Source organism: Schistocerca gregaria, unplaced genomic scaffold (genome assembly GCF_023897955.1).
Source record: "Schistocerca gregaria isolate iqSchGreg1 unplaced genomic scaffold, iqSchGreg1.2 ptg000047l, whole genome shotgun sequence".
In the NCBI taxonomy this organism is placed as follows: domain Eukaryota; kingdom Metazoa; phylum Arthropoda; class Insecta; order Orthoptera; family Acrididae; genus Schistocerca; species Schistocerca gregaria.
Genome location: NW_026061704.1, coordinates 162,390 through 178,492, shown reverse-complemented (window position 1 = coordinate 178,492; position 16,103 = coordinate 162,390). Strand labels below are relative to the sequence as shown.

The following is a 16,103-nucleotide window of genomic DNA, read 5'->3' as shown; positions in this document are numbered from 1 at the left end:
TTACATCTAACCAGGCATTCTACTTATTTTACAGTCATATGTTGTAGTAGGCATGTTAAACTACATCTAATACAAAAAGTGAGATAAACAATTAGAAAGGTACACCTCGAAAAATACATTATTGAAGAGAAAGATTTCAGATAGGAGTGCTGGCAGCAGGGAGTGTGGGGGGAACTCATAGTAGGAAATGCTTCAACTTCTTCTTAAAAGCAACAGGAGATTGAATTTTCCTCAAGGTGAGGGGCAGTTTGTTCCAGAGGCGAACAGCGGCAACTGAGAAGGAGTTTGCAAAAGTTTTTGTTTTGTGAGTGGGCACAGCTAGGATACCAGATAAGAGCGACCTCGTGTTTCGATTATGATGGCATTACACGTTTTTAATCTCTGAAGCTAGGTACTGGGGTGCTTGCGCGACGAGGAGTCGGTGAAGTAGACATATAGTGTGGTAGTCACGCAGTTTGTCCGGCCACAGCCACCCTAGCTCGGAGTATGAAGCACTAACATGATCATATCGGCGAATGTTGCAGGTGTAACGCACACAGGCATTCATGGTTAGCTCTAGCCGTCTTTTGTTTTCACTACTCATGCCTTGTTGAATCACATCACAATAGTGGAGGTTCGGTAGAACGAGTGCTTGCACGAGCTGGCGTTTCAAGTTCTGTGGGAATATGTTCCGAAACTTTTTGAGAGCATAGAGAGAAGCAGACGTCTTTCGGCACACTGCGACTGTATTCTCCGCCCAGTTGAGATGCTCGTCCAAAGTTACACCCAAGTTTTTCACTGTTTTCTGATATGGTATTGGAGTACCTTCGAGCAGAATAGGAGGTAGCCGTTCGCGGAAATCTGAACTTATTAATTTCTGATGGGCTATTAAGATTACTTGCGTCTTTTTTGCGTTTAATTTAAGCCCCTGGTTTTTCGCCCATGTCACTACTGAAGACAGATCATCATTCATCAGAGCGATTGCAGTGTTTACGTCTTCAGGTCTGACGCTTAGGTAGAGCTGGAGGTCGTCGGCATATGTTTACAGGAGGACAAAACCGACGAAAACAACAGTGGTCCTAAGACTGATCCTTGTGGCACTCCCGGAGAAACATGTTTCGAGGAAGATTTTTCATTTGCGCAGACAACACATTGCTGTCTGTCTTTTAAGTAGCTTTCAAACCATCTCATTGCACTATCAGAGAAATTAAGCTGTTGCATTTTTCTGAGTAATATGTCAAAGTTAACAGTGTCAAATGCTTTGCTGAAGTCCAGTAGCGTCAATATTGTTGCCTTTCGATTGTCGATGGCATATTTCAGGTCATCAGTTACTTTAATTAGAGCAGTGTTTGTGCTGTGATGTTTACGGAAACCAGATTGAAATTTGTCATATAGACTGAATTCATGCAAGTGTTCAGTGATTTGGTCATGAACAATATATTCAAGTGCTTTGGAAACAGCTGGCTGTATGCTAATTGGTGGGTAATAACTAGGCAGTTGCGGGTTTTCGATCTTAGGGATGGGTCGAATTATGCTTCTTTTCCATGCAGTGGGGTATATTCCGTTCACGAGGGAAAAATTAAATATGTCAGTTAAGACAGGTACTAAGATATCGGCAACATTCTTAATCATGGTTATACCGATAATGTCGTTGCCTATTGCATCAGAAGAGATTCTCATTATTGCTATTCTTGCCGTATTTGTTGTTACATGTTTTAGATGGAAGGTATCGTTGTTAGTTATCCTGTTTGGGGATTCTTGTGGACGGTAATTATCAGCCGTGCTGGTAATCAGAGGTGCAGAGAAGAATTCATTTAATTCGTTAGCTGACACATGAAAAGTAGTTTCCGATTTTGCCTTTCCGACCCCCAAGCTACGGAGATTCTTCCATAGAGTCGTGGGTTTCAGATCGCTGCATACAAGGGAGCGAGCGTGCCTGATTTTGGCATTGCGAATGCATTGTTTCACTCTGTTCCGTAGCTTTCTATATTCTTCGAAACGCTCGGTTTTCGGATCTGCCTTGAAACGCCTGTGGGCAGCATCATTATTAGTCATCCTTTGACGTAATTCAGCTGTCAGCCATGGAGCAGGAGATTTTCTTACACGGACTGTGTGCGCAGGTGCATGTTTGTCATAGAGGGCAAAGAGTTTATCACCAAGTTCATTAATTTTGCCGTCGATTGAAGGTTCTCTGATTATTTGATGCCATGAGATTTCTGAGCAATCGGCTGTTAGAGCGTCAAGGTCAATACTTTTCATGTTCCTACAAGTTATGTAACGCGTAAAGTCAAAAATCGATAAATAAATTTGAATTGTACTGCTCCTTACTGGCTGTTACATCAACGTAGAATCTTCTTCTGTATTCTACTATGGTGCTTTTTGTGTCTCCGCATATCGCAGCACGCGACATAGCGTTGCACACGATAAATGTAACCGTTTCAGAGTGTAGAGCAGCCAATGCGACGATCTGACATAAACTCGATTCGATAGCAAATGACGAAAACGGGCCGATTTCTTATGTTTTTACTACATATGAATATTTTTCACATACTACCGTGCAACGTGGCTGCTAGTCCTCCCTGCATGCAAAATCTTAAGTTCCTAGCTCATGTCCAGTGCCCCAAAGCCGGCTAAAAAGTACAAAATCGATAACTTGAATTGCACTGCTTCTTACTGGCTAGTACATCAACTTAGAAGTTTCTTCTGTGTTCTACCATGGTGCTTTTAGTGTCTCCGCATTCCGCAGTACACGACATAGCTTTGCACACGATAAATGTAACCGTTTCAGAGAGAAGAGCGGCCAATGTGACCATTTGACATTAAGTCGATTCGATAGCAAATGACGAAAAGGGGCGGATTTGTTAGGTTTGTACTACATATGAACACTTTTCTCATTGTCCCCTGCAACGTGGCCGCTAGACCCTGCATGCAAAATCTTAAGGTCCTAGCTCATGTCCAAGGCTCCAAAGAAGGCTAAAAAGTAAAAAATCGATAACTAATCTTGAATTGTCCTGCTTCTTACTGGCTATTACATCAACTAAGAGTCTTCTTGTGTTCTACTATAGTGCTTTTAGTGTCTCCGAATATCGCAGCACGCGTCATAGCCTTCCACACGATAAATGTAACCGTTTCAGAGAGTAGAGCTGCCAATGTGACGTTCTGTCATTAAATCGATTCGATAGCATATGACGAAAACTGGCGGATTTCTTAGGTTTTTTCTACATATAAATAGGTTTCAAATACTCCCGTGCGACGTGGCTGCTAGTCCTCCCTGCATGCAAAATCTTAAGTTCGTAGTTCATGTCGAAGCCCCAAAGCCGACTAAAGAGTCAAATTCGATCACTTGAATTGTACTGCTTCTTACTGGATATTACATCAACTTAGAAGCTTCTTCTGTGTTCTACTATGGTGCTTTTAGTGTCTCCGCATATCGCAGTACGCGACATAGCTTTGCACTCGATAAATGTAACCGTTTCAGAGAGAAGAGCGGCCAATGTGACCATCTGACATTAAATCGATTCGATCGCAAATGACGAAAGCGGTCGGATTTGTTAGGTTTTTACTACATATGAACTCTTTTCTCATTGTCCCCTGCAACGTGGCTGCTAGACCTCCCTGCATGCAAAATCTTAATGTCCTAGCTCATGGCCAAGGCTCCAGAGAAGGCTAAAAAGTAAAAAAATCGATAACTATACTTGAATTTTACTGCTGCATACAGGCTATTACATCTACTTAGTAGCTTCTTCTGTGTTCTACTATGGTGCTATTAGTGTCTCCGCATATCGCAGCACGCGACATAGCCTTCCACACGATAAATGTAACCGTTTCAAAGTGTAGAGCGGCCAATGTGACGAACTGACATAAAGTCGATTCGATAGCAAATGACGAAACCTGGCGGACTTCTTAGGTTTTTACTACATATGATCACTTTTCACATTCTCCCGTGCAACGTGGCTGCTAGTCGTCCCTGCATGCAAAATGGTAAGGACCTAGCTGATATCCAAGGCACCAAAGAAGGCTAAAAAGTCAAAAATCGATAAATAAACTTAAATTGTACTGCTTCTTACTGGCTATTACATCAACTTAGAAGCTTCTTCTGTGTTCTACTATGGTGCTTTTAGTGTCTCCGCATATCGCAGCACACGACATAGCTTTGCCCACGATAAATGTAACCGTTTCAGAGAGAAGAGCGGCCATTGTGGCGATCCGGTATTTCGTCGATTCGATAGTAGATGCCGAAAACGGGAGGATTTCTTAAGTTTTTACTACATATGATCAGTTTTCACACATTCTCGTGTAACGTGGCTCCCAGACCTCGTTTCATGCAAAATCGTAACGTCGTCAGTCATATCCCTGGCGCCATAGGCGGCTAATAATTCAATAATCGATAGCTAAAACATGAATTGTACTGTTTCTTACTGGCCGATTACATCAACTTAGAGCCGGCCGCGGTGGTCAAGAAGTTCAGGCGCTCAGTCCGGAACCGCGGGACTGCTACGCTCGGAGGTTCGAATCCTGCTCGGGCATGGATGTGTTTAATGTCCTTAGGTTAGTTAGGTTTAAGGAGTTCTACGCTCTAGGGGACTGATGAAAACAGATGTTAAGTCCCATAGTGCTCAGAGCCATTTGAACCAATAACTTAGAAGCTTCTTCTGTGTTCTATGGAGTTGCTATTAGTGCCTCCGCATGCCGCAGCCAGGGACATAAGTTTCCAGACGATAAATGTAACTGTTTTATAGAGAAAAGCATCCAATGTGACGATATGTCATTACGTCGATTCGACGGCAATTGACGAAAACGGGACGATTTCTTAGGTTTTTACAACACATGAACACTTTTCCAATTCTATCGTGTAACGTGTCTTCCAGACTTCGTTTCATGCCAAATCTTAAGGTCGTCGGACATGTCTGAGGCACCAAAGCCGGATAATAAGTCAATAATCGATTACTAAAACTTGAATTTTACTGCTTCTTACTGGCTGATTACATCAACTTATAAGTTTCTTCTGTGTTTTACTGTGTTGCTATTAGTGCCTCCGCATACCGCAGCACACAAAGTAAGTTTGAAGACGATGAAGGTAACCGCTTCACAGAGAAATTTCAAATTCTGTGTCTGTGTCTATTGCCTGCTCATATTGTTTAAAGCAGGTTGCTCTAAATGCCCAGTGGATCTGATTCCATTGATACCTATTCTAAACAATCTCGGATTGGTAAAGACCAAGCTCTGCTTATACTTATAGTCTGGGAATTTGACATATCTTAGACAGTAAAATATGATGGTTAAAGATGTCCACTGAGTATTCCCATATACACTGAAGTTAGCATTGAACAACAAATTATTAATTGGCCACCTACTCTTGACTCAATAGCTACTAAGATCTTTCACTAGTGAAGGAGGTGACGACGTTGTTATGTCCACTAGAGGCTTCTGTAGTTTGCTGAAAATGATGTGATATAATTGTGCCTTGTGATTTTCTGTGGAGTTCCAGAGTAAGTTCTATACTGGTGCAGGACATTCATTCATGCTGTTCTCATTCGAGGCAATCCTGGATTCTGAATCTCAAGCACCAGAGGATTATAAACAGCAATGCAACCTCTGTCTTCCTGGCTGTGCACTATTTCAAAGTGCTCTGGTTGACAGTCTCTTCTCATTGTGCAGTGCTTGTAGATTATTGTAAATGGATTATCTGCATTATTTAGAACATCTCATTCTAAACTTTCTAAAGAACGAGACTTTTCTGTCATGACCACTTTTTGTGTGAGGTGATAAATACCAGGAATTTGATTGCATTTTGAGAACCTAATGGTAACTAACATTATTGTCTATGTAAATTAATGGAACTGGATTTTTCCTGAGGTCAGCAGTTTTCCGAAGGTCGTCGTTTTTCCCGAGGTCGTCGTTTTTCCCAAGGTCGGCGTTTTTCCCCGAGGTCGGCGTTTTTCCCCGAGGTGGGCGTTTTTCCCCGAGGTCGGCGTTTTCTCCCAATAGCGGCGTTTTTCCCCGATGTCGGCGTTTTTCCACGATGTCGTCGTTTTTCCCCAAGGTCGGCGTTTTTCCACGATGTCGTCGTTTTTCCCAAGGTCGGCGTTTTTCCCCGAGGTCGGCGTTTCCCCCCGAGGGCGGCGTTTTTGCCCTAAGGTCGGCGTTTTTGCCCTAAGGTCGGCGTTTTTCCCCGAGGTCGACGTTTTTTCCCGAGGTCTGCGTTTTTGCCCCGAGGTCGGATCAAAGATTTTTTTTCCCGAGGTCTAGAAATCTATCGATATATTGAAAATCCAAAGTACTTTCATGTATGTAGACTATACTGTTATGTCATGTCATCTTGAAACATTTATCCGACCACTAGATAATGGTATTTATCAAGATAGCGATATATTTCGTTATATCTATTTATTTCGATAATCGTTTTCTTAGGGGTACAGATTTATTTTGAGACGTCCATACTTTTCCCATTATCGATTCAATTCGATATATCGACTTACGTAGATGCGCACATTAAATCATGATATCGATTTATTTCGAGATATCTATCTATATTGAGGAGTCTATTTATTTCGAGATATCGATTGATTTAGAGTATCCGATTATATCGAGATATCGATTTATTTTGATATACCGACACAATTAAGGTTGTCTTTATATTTCCAGGTATCGATATATTTCCATGTATTGGTGTACTACAGATATCGATTCTTATCGAGATTTCGATATAATTCAAGGTACCTCCATATCTCTAGTAATCCATAAATTTGTAGATATCGCTATTTTGAGAGATATCTTTATATTACGTGGTACCAATATATTTCGAGATATCGATATATTTCTGTACCTCAATTTATCTCGATATGTCGACTAGCATCGAGATTTCAGTCTATATGGTAAGCCGAAATGCGTCTAGATGTCGATATACTTCGGGATATCGACTCATTTCGGTGTAGCGGTTGTTTGGAGGTGTCGATTTATTTCGAGGTTTCGATTTATTTCACGGTGTCGATTTATTTCGAGGTTGCGATTTTTCGAGGTTGCGATTTATTTCGAGGTGGCGATTTATTTCGAGGTGTGGATTTATTTCGAGGTGTCGATGTATTTCTAGGTGACGATATATTTCGATGTTACTTGTCGACTGCATCAGCTTAGAACCTATTTCGTACAGAGTGGTGCGACTGCATACCTCAGCAGGCGACATTGATATCCAGACGATGAATTTTACCGTTTCCGAGAGAAAAGCGTGCGATGTGATGAATTGGCACTACTTCATTATGAAAACAAATGACGAAAACGTGAGGTTTTCTTCGGTTTTTCTGCCACTGCTGCCAACTTTCAGCCCACCCCCTCCTCCCCTTCCCCAGTCGTGGCGATCAGCTTTTGTGATGGAAATGGACACAGGAAAGTAATAACGTTCCATGAAATCCCATTCTAGGGACGTTCAAGGGTAAATGTTCCAGACGGTTTATTTGCATTAAGACACGCATACTGCGCATCTACAATGTCACATCTGCCAGATCGTTTCTATTGTCAACAGTGGAAAACAAAACAGCGTACTGAAGAAGCCATAGTGAGACGCGGTTTTTGGTAGACGAAATAATAGGAATACTCTAGCCATTGATAATGATGATCTAATGAGAATTCTGTTATTGTTTTGAAAGATGCATTTAAATATGCATTGAACGTAGCTCCAAATTATTTTGAGAATTATAATTGCGGTATTATGAATCTACATTGGAGATTTTGTAATGCAAAACATTTCGATCTGAGAATACTTTACGTGATAGTACGGCATTGACCTTGTGTGTCATTAGGGTAAAGTTAATTTGCCGCCATTCACATAAAATTTATCCGCCATTAACATAAAATCTATTTTTCAGCGTACTGCAATAAGGACTCACTTCAGATGATTGGACAATTAAAGAGAACTCAAACCGTTATTTTAATAGTATTCGTAGGTCCATTGCAGCATTTACCGTAGACAGTTCCTGAGCCTAGACTGTCAGTTTTATGTAGGGAGTACTACTTTAAAAAAGCACTCCGTGTTCAGGTCACAAGTGGCCAATCAGGACCATCCGACCTCCACGTCATTCTCACTGAGGGTGGAGGAGGAGCTGGCTCTCCCACTCGTTGTGGTAGTTTCCTTTGACTGGAGCCGCTACTATTCGGACGAGTAGTTCCTCAATTGGCATCGGAAGGCTGAGTGCAACCCGAAAAATGCCAACAGCGCATAGCGGCCCATATGGTCACCCATCCAAGTGCCGACCACGCCCGAAAGTGCTAAACTTCAGTTATCTGACGGGAACCGGTGTATCCACTGCGGCAAGGCCATTGCCCCTACCACTTTTTATGATATTTTTGATCGTAGTTCAGGTCTGATGGCTGGGAAGAATGGACGTTTACCATGTTATGCACATTTATATTTTCACTACGTCGACACAGCTGGTCCAATTACGACCACAGGTGATGGTAGCCATAATGATCGTGCCAAGCATCCCGTGTACATTAGTTACACCCAAGTGTGTGGGCATCACAGCATTCGTGACATTTAAATTTGTTACTTCTTTGCTACTATATTCGCAATAAATTTTGCAGACAGTATCCGCATATGACGCTGAATGTACCTACAAAATTATATCATTGTACGACACATGTTTCGGGAGATACGTCATAAAAACTCAGGACAAGGCCAGACCCTGCATAGTACGGACGTGGACGCACAGCTCTAAATAAATGCCTGGTCAACACCAAGCTTTTCCGCTAGTCATCTATGAAGATAAAAAATCCCCAATATTGTCTACCAGCGTATTTTTGAAAAACCTTTATTTTGTCATCCATTTTTTTCCTGTAAAAATCGTAAAAGCCGTGCATCATTGTGTTTTTAAAAAGCGTTTCTTATTGTCATCTCTTTTTATGTATTTTAAACCATCTATCGCTTGTGTAACCTGTGGCTACAAGTCCATTCCCTTTATGGTGTAATCGAAATAATAAACAACGCAAAAAAGTGTGGGTCAATTTCTTCCTCATTTTTCGGAACTTCTGATAATAGTAAATCGTTGGCTCTTTGAGGGCGTGGTAGGTACATACAAGAGATTAGTGTAAGATTAGAATTTGGGTTAGATGCAGTGCCAGGAGGTTCTGTTTCTATCTGGCTAGCTTCAGAGTACTTCACCATCTACTAAGTGATGCGTTTCATTGTGAATGGTGTGTTCTGTGCTAGGTCTACCCTTTTACTGCACAATGCTTTTCCTTCGATGCTATTAAAACCAGGATGTTATCAAAATATATGCACAGTGGCAGACTGGAGTCTGCAGAAATATTTCCAGTGGTGGGGAGGGGGGAAGGCGGGTCGGGGCTGGAGTGCATGATTCTGAAACTGGCACTCTGTGTACAAATCAGCTGGTCAGTTACGAGGTGCATCAAGCTACAAGACCCTAACTCTATAAGCGCTACAACTGGCCAAAGCTAAGGTTTATCAGTATTGTGGAGAATTCTTATCTGGAAGAGTATACTGTAACGAATAAAAACTCTTTACTCCAGATTCCAGGGAGGGTTGGGGGCGATGGGTGAAAGTGCCCTTTTGCCTATCCTCCCCTCCCGACCTCCTCCCCTCCCCCTCCCCTTCACCCTCGCAGACGCCAATGGCTGGCCCGTTCATTTTGAGAACATCAGAGCTCCAGTAACCTTTCTGAGAAACTGTTCTTGTTGTCCTTGTGCGTCAATCTTACCACTCAGAACACCAGTGGGAATGTTGGTTATCGCTGAAATAACTGGTTTTCGGCTCTTATCAGTTTCCCAACCCTTCTTTAAGCTAATTGTTAAAGCCCGTCACAATACCAGTTCTTGTAATAACCGATTTTCAGTATTTTATTTACATTATTTTCTCTAGTAAACGTAGAAATCAAACAAAGATTAAACAATTTTTACTTTCTCAGTTTCTTGATAAATGGAATCAAAATGTCAAATTAAATACCCTTATGATGACCTGCAGCCGTTCAGAACGAAATTAGAATTATATTAATACCGTCAGCTGCTCACGTGTGTCGATATATATCAACGGCGACAGGTGACAATGTGTGCACGTCTGGGACTCGAACCCGTGATCTCCTGCTTACATGGCAGGTGCTCTGCCCATCTGAGCCACCGAGGGCACAGACGATAGTGTGACTGCAGGTACTATCTCGCGCACGCCTCCCGCGAGACTCACATTCTCACCTTGCATGTCCACACACTACATTCGTAGTGTCCCACACCGACACACTCATTACTCGTGGAACACATTCTTACCAAGTCCAGTTCGGGGAATACGTGTGCATCTTCACAGATGAAGGTCATGGCTGGTATTGCCAGAACCATATACTTATATTGATATGGACATGTCTTCCACGAGGAATGAGTGTGTTGGAGTGGGACTCTACGACTGTAGTGTATGGACATTCAAGGTGAGAATGTGAGTCTCGCAGGAGGCGTGCGCGAGATAGTCCCTGCAGTCGAACCATACACTGTGTCCTCTGTGCCTCAGATGGATAGAGCGTCTGTCATTTTAGCAAGAGATGCCGGGTTCGAGTCCCGGTCGCGGCACACATTTTCACTTGTCCACGTTGATATTTATCAACGCCCGCGAGCAACTGACGGTATTAATATAATTCTAATTTCTTTAAATTAAATAGTCAAATAAAACTTTGTCCGATCTTCGCTGCTGGCGAGTGCTTCTATACTACAGAAAACTGGCAATATTATCCTACTGATTATAGTTTTTAGAAGCTCTGCTCAAAAATTATATTGTAATCGGTTATCACAGCACTATGCAGGCATTACGTATAGTCCAGCGATAAAGAGTGAAAACTGCGGCAGGAGAACTCTCTTTTTCGTTTTAATTTCTCTGTTTTTAAGGGCTAAAAGCAGATAACGGCATACTACGTAGACACAGCAGCAGATCAGGCACTTTCTACTTTTATCCAGAACTATGAATGATTTGTTAAATTTTAACTTTTTTCCTTGTATGATGTCGCAAGTCGACCAAATCTAACTTTGTTCTTCACTCGTACCGCATATCGTAAAATACTTCCAGACTTCCAGATGGTGCCATTCTATGTTACAACTGACGTTCGACAACAGCGAGAAACTGTGTCCAGTCTCGCGCTCTGCTTGTATAACAGGCACAGTATTGTCTCGGCAATGTTGGACCAATCCATTTGTTGCTCGTTTCTATCAGCAGTGTTATTAAAGTGGCATACATAACTTTTCCCATTTTTTTCTGTAATAACGCCGTATTTCAGTGCTATGGAAATCTTACGAATAAAAATTACTCGTCTTTTTTTAAAAAGGTTTATTTGAAAACTAAAAATTTTACTACGACATCTGTGGCTAAGGATATATCTGTTTTTACGTGGTTATCAGGAAAAAATGAAAAGATACTTGTTATAACCGAGAGCAAACAAATACTGAAAGACATCGGTTATTCAGAACTAAAATACCCATGTCGTTTTAACTGATCGGTTTTTCTATCTATAAACTGCAGTGTCGCCATAGAAAAGTGTGTCGCTCCATCAATGTCCATAGCAACTTTGAGATATGTGTTTATGCGCAATATCGGCAAATGGAAACACGAAGAGGTAATAAGCACCTGAGCGATAGAATTTATTTCACAGTCAGAAAAGTCGAGTGACAGGCAAGACTGAATCACTGTAATAGCAATTATATGGAAAGCTGTGTAAAGGAAAATTTCCAGTTCTTTCGTGGATTCCAAAATTGAAGCAAATTCCGGGACACCAAGGTGACATAGTCTTATACGGATAGTATTCCATGACTAACGTAATTGGCCCATATACTGTACTGGTATACGGATAATATTACACGACTAACGTAATTTACCTGAAATAATTTACAAACATGTTACTGTAACATTCGCTACTACTCATTACGCTAATTCACCTTCAGCCATTAAGCGCAAATCTCAGTTATGATACGTGCGCCAAACAAAAATTTATCAACCTAGTAACTCAAGACAACTACAAACGATCATTGTGTGCAAAATAAATAGAACACTTCATAAGAAGAACATGACGGGTTTGAATCATTCCCACCGCAAAGGATGAAAAATTCAGGCTCGCACACAAGACCACTTGATAACTAACCAGAAATTCAGATTAGTTGTAGCTTCGGTGACAATCGCCTTTTTTACATTTTCCCCGTAAACTAGATAATTATGAAACGTAAGCAACTACTGTAAAATATCTGCGGCAACGGCCTTGCCGCGGAGGTTGCATCGGTTCACGTGGGATCACCGAAGTTAAGTGCGTTGTCGGGCGTTGAAGGCACTTGGATGGGTGATCATCCAGGCCGCCATGCGCTCTTGCCATTTCTCGGGGTGCACTCAGCCTCATGATGTCAATCGAGGAGCTACTCGACCCAATAGTAGCGGCTCCGGTCAAAAAATACCAACATAACGACCGGGAGAGCAGTGTGCTGACCCCCGCCCCTCCTGTTCGCATCCTCCACGGATGATGACACGGCGGTCGGATGGTGCTGTCCCAGTAGGTCACTCGTGGCCTGAAGACGGAGTGCTTACAAAGCAAACTACTCTCCAGTGGATGGTCGTACTACTGAGACCTTGATGCCTGGCATCAATAACAGATGGCAGCACAAGAGGTTGGCTTACGCCTACTGCCGAATTTTGCGATCTGTCGTAAGCCTGCGTAAGCACGTAGGGCCTTCCGTCTTAAGTGCAAGCATATCCATTGCGTTTTCTGTCACGCGACTTGAGTGGAATATTTCATTATTTCTGAAATTTTATAGAAATGTTTTTCGTTGTATATCCTCACCATCGGTACTGAATTTACTGTAAAATTACTTGCTCACTTTTCGGAACTTCCGTTCATAGTAAATCGATACTATTTGAAGCCGTGGTAGACACGAGTCTAGTGTGCTTCACCTTCAGCACCTTCTGTGTCAGTCTCGGTTAATATGTCGCTGATTTCACAACGAACAGTTCGTTGTCTACTGAGTATACTGTCTGTTGCACGACACTATCCCTCCCACGCTGCTAAATGTAGGTCGTCGGCAAAATATGACTGCAGTGGAACAAGGGCGTCTGCAGAAATTTCCCCAGGAGGTGGTGGTGGCATTGGTAGTGGTGTGTGTGTGTGTGTGTGTGTGTGTGTGTGTGTGTGTGTGTGTGTGTGTGTGGAGGACTATTACTATGAAACTCACACAGTCCAGACCGCCAAGGAAAATAAACCTTGAGATTTGGAAAGAGTGTTGATCTTATACCGCTTATACTGCATATTTCAAAATTCCACCTCTAAGGGGGAGACACAGGACATGAAAGGATTTCTGAATCATGTAGCTATTAAGGTAATTTTGAAGCTAGGCATACGAACATTTGTATCTGGTTTCTAAGTCAGAAATAAAGAAATATGTGTTCCAGTATCTTTGGGAATTTAACCTCTATGAGGTGAAATAGTGGATGAACATTTTATTTTGAGATAAATAATTATGGAAGAACTATGAAAGTATTTTTAAGGCTACATCTACGAAAATTGGTATTTGACTTCAAGGCTACAAATAAGAAAATACGTGTTTCGGTGTTTTTGGAAGTTCAACCCCTAAGGGGATGAAATAGAGTGAGCTGGTGCGTTTCTGGCGCCAGTTTCCGTCGATCGTTGTTTCGATCTTTGAGTCGCGGTCCAGAGGACACTGCTCCCTAAGCGACTGTAGTAGTTCTCTGTGCAGCCCAACATCGGGCTTACCACGCTTACACTGGACACAGTTGCCAACAAATCGCCTGCCATCGCGATATAGGTTGGGCCAAAACATGTATTCCTGAACTCGGTTCAAGGTCTTGAAGAACCCCAAATGACCCCCGTCCGCCGACTCGTGGAAATATCTGAGTGCCATGCTAACTCGTTCCTGTGGAATACAGACCTTCACTTGGCCACGGTTGGCTCCCCCTTTACACAAGAGGCCCGCACGAAGGCAACAGCTAGTGACGACGTCGCCATCCACAAACTGCTGCATATTCGGTCCCCACCCGGCGTCCTCGGCCTGTTTGCCGGCTAAGTCGAAGAAGAAGCCGGGTGTCTCGGAGAGAAGGAAATTCACCCCCAGATCCGGCTCCACGTTTCTGAAAATGGTTCATTATGAAAGCATTATGAAAGCATATCTGACAATTCGTATTCGGCTAATCTGTTACAATTTTTAAAAACTACGTGTTTCACTGGTTTTTAACTTCGAGCATAAGGGGATGAAAATTTTAATGAAATATTTATTGCGTTATATTAAAATATTTTAAATCTGCATCTACGAAAACCGGTATTTCACTTCTCAATTAGATATAAAGAAATATGCGTTATACAAACAAGAATACAAACGGCTTGATTAACAAAAACCTTGGACCCCAGCTGTCAGCATTGCTTTTTGGTCATTCAGCAAAAGACCATGCTTCAACGGCGTTAAGTTTAGAAAGTTTAGAAAGTGTTGCAGTTTATAAAAGACATAAAAAAACGATTAAAGAAAAAAACTTCTTTGCAGACCATGAAAGGTCTACGCAAGTAAAGAAGCGAATGATAAGCTAGCTCTTTATGCAAATGAGTTGGTCAGTTTAAGTTCCGAGACATGTCATGCAGCAGGAACGGAATCCTATAGTTGCTACGATTGGCTAAAGGAAAAGTTTTGCAGAATCACGCGAAATCACTTCTGCAAGTGGCTGAGAATCTCGTAATGAATAAAAATTCTGTACTGAGAATTTCAAGGTGGGAGAGGCGAGATTCCTCCCCCCCACACTTCCCCCTTCTCAGAATCCTATCCTTCTTTACCTACAGCAAAAAATAAATAAATAAATAAAACTAGAGAAATTTCTACTGTGAAACTATTTGCATACAAGAGAACGGCCATTAAAATTTAACTCTTCAAAGTTTTAAGCCCTGCCCCGTTCGAAAACTCAATTTCTTTGTAGTCGCATTTTTTAAAGGTGTACTTGTCTAGACTCCTGGAACGGAAAGGTTTTTTTTTTTTTTTAATCCGTGCTTTACAAAAGTTTCTACAGTCCATTGTTTGAAGCAGTGTCACGGCTGCCATGAGCCGCGCGGGGTACCCGCCATGTGTCCAACGCCTTGTCACGGTTCGCGCGGCTCCCCCCGTTGGAGGTTCGAGTCCTCCCTCGGGCATGGTTGTGTGTGTGTTGTCCTTAGCATAAGTTACTGTAAGTAGTGTGCAAACATACGGACTGATGGTTCAAATGGCTCTGAGCACTTTGGGACTTAACATCTGAGGTCATCAGTTTCCTAGAACTTAGAACGACTTAAACGTAACTAAATTAAGGACATCACACACATCCATGCTCGAGGCAGGATTTGAACCTGCGACCGTAGCGGTCGCGTGGCTCCCGACTGAAGTGCCTACAACCGCTCGGCCACATCGGCCGGTCTATCATGTATTCTAGAAGAGCTGCACGGTCGTCAGTGGCGCCTGTTCTTTCTAGAACAGTTACTATCTTCATATCTATGGTTAAACGTCACCCAGCCATTGACCTTCGTCTGTGCGAATGCGCACAGGCTACCGGAAATCTTACGGGAATCGTCACCTTAGTGTGAGCCAGTAATGAGTGGATGGACAAATACCTAATAAGTACATTACGTAATCGGATTGTGGGCGGTTCGGGGTGTGAGTCTCACGGGAAGCGTGCGAGGGATAAATTCCTGCAGTCGTGCTGTTCATTTGTGCCCTCGATAGCTCAGATGGATTGAGCGTCTGCCTTGTAAGCAGGAGATCCTGGGTTCGAGTCCCAGTAGCGGCACACTTTTCAGCTGTCCCCATCGAAGTATATCAACAACACCTGTCGGCAGCTGAGGGTTTCAATTAATTATCAGTTGTGTAGGTGATTCGATGAACCCTTTGCCAGGCACTTAAATGTGTTTTGCAGGGTATCCATATAGATGTAGATGATAACTCGTCCCGTGTCGCACGTGCTCAAAAGGATTCATACTGCAGAATGCATGCAAACATACTCACCGAAAATACGGACGAATATCAGGTGCAGGCTGCCGAGTGCTGCATATCCAGCTTAGACAGATCGGCTTTTCCTGCCAAGAAGAACAGGAAGTTGCTGTCTAGGAACAATCAGAGGTAGAGGAAGGGCTGAT

The 16,103-nt window shown here is 42.5% G+C and overlaps 1 non-coding gene across 1 annotated transcript; it reads left to right on the top strand.

The window, feature by feature from the left end:
• The first annotated feature begins 15,682 nt into the window (after positions 1–15,682).
• Trnat-ugu (transfer RNA threonine (anticodon UGU)) lies at positions 15,683–15,757 on the top strand. Its single transcript has one exon. It is a non-coding gene; the product is annotated as a tRNA-Thr (tRNA).
• The last annotated feature ends 346 nt before the right edge of the window (positions 15,758–16,103 follow it).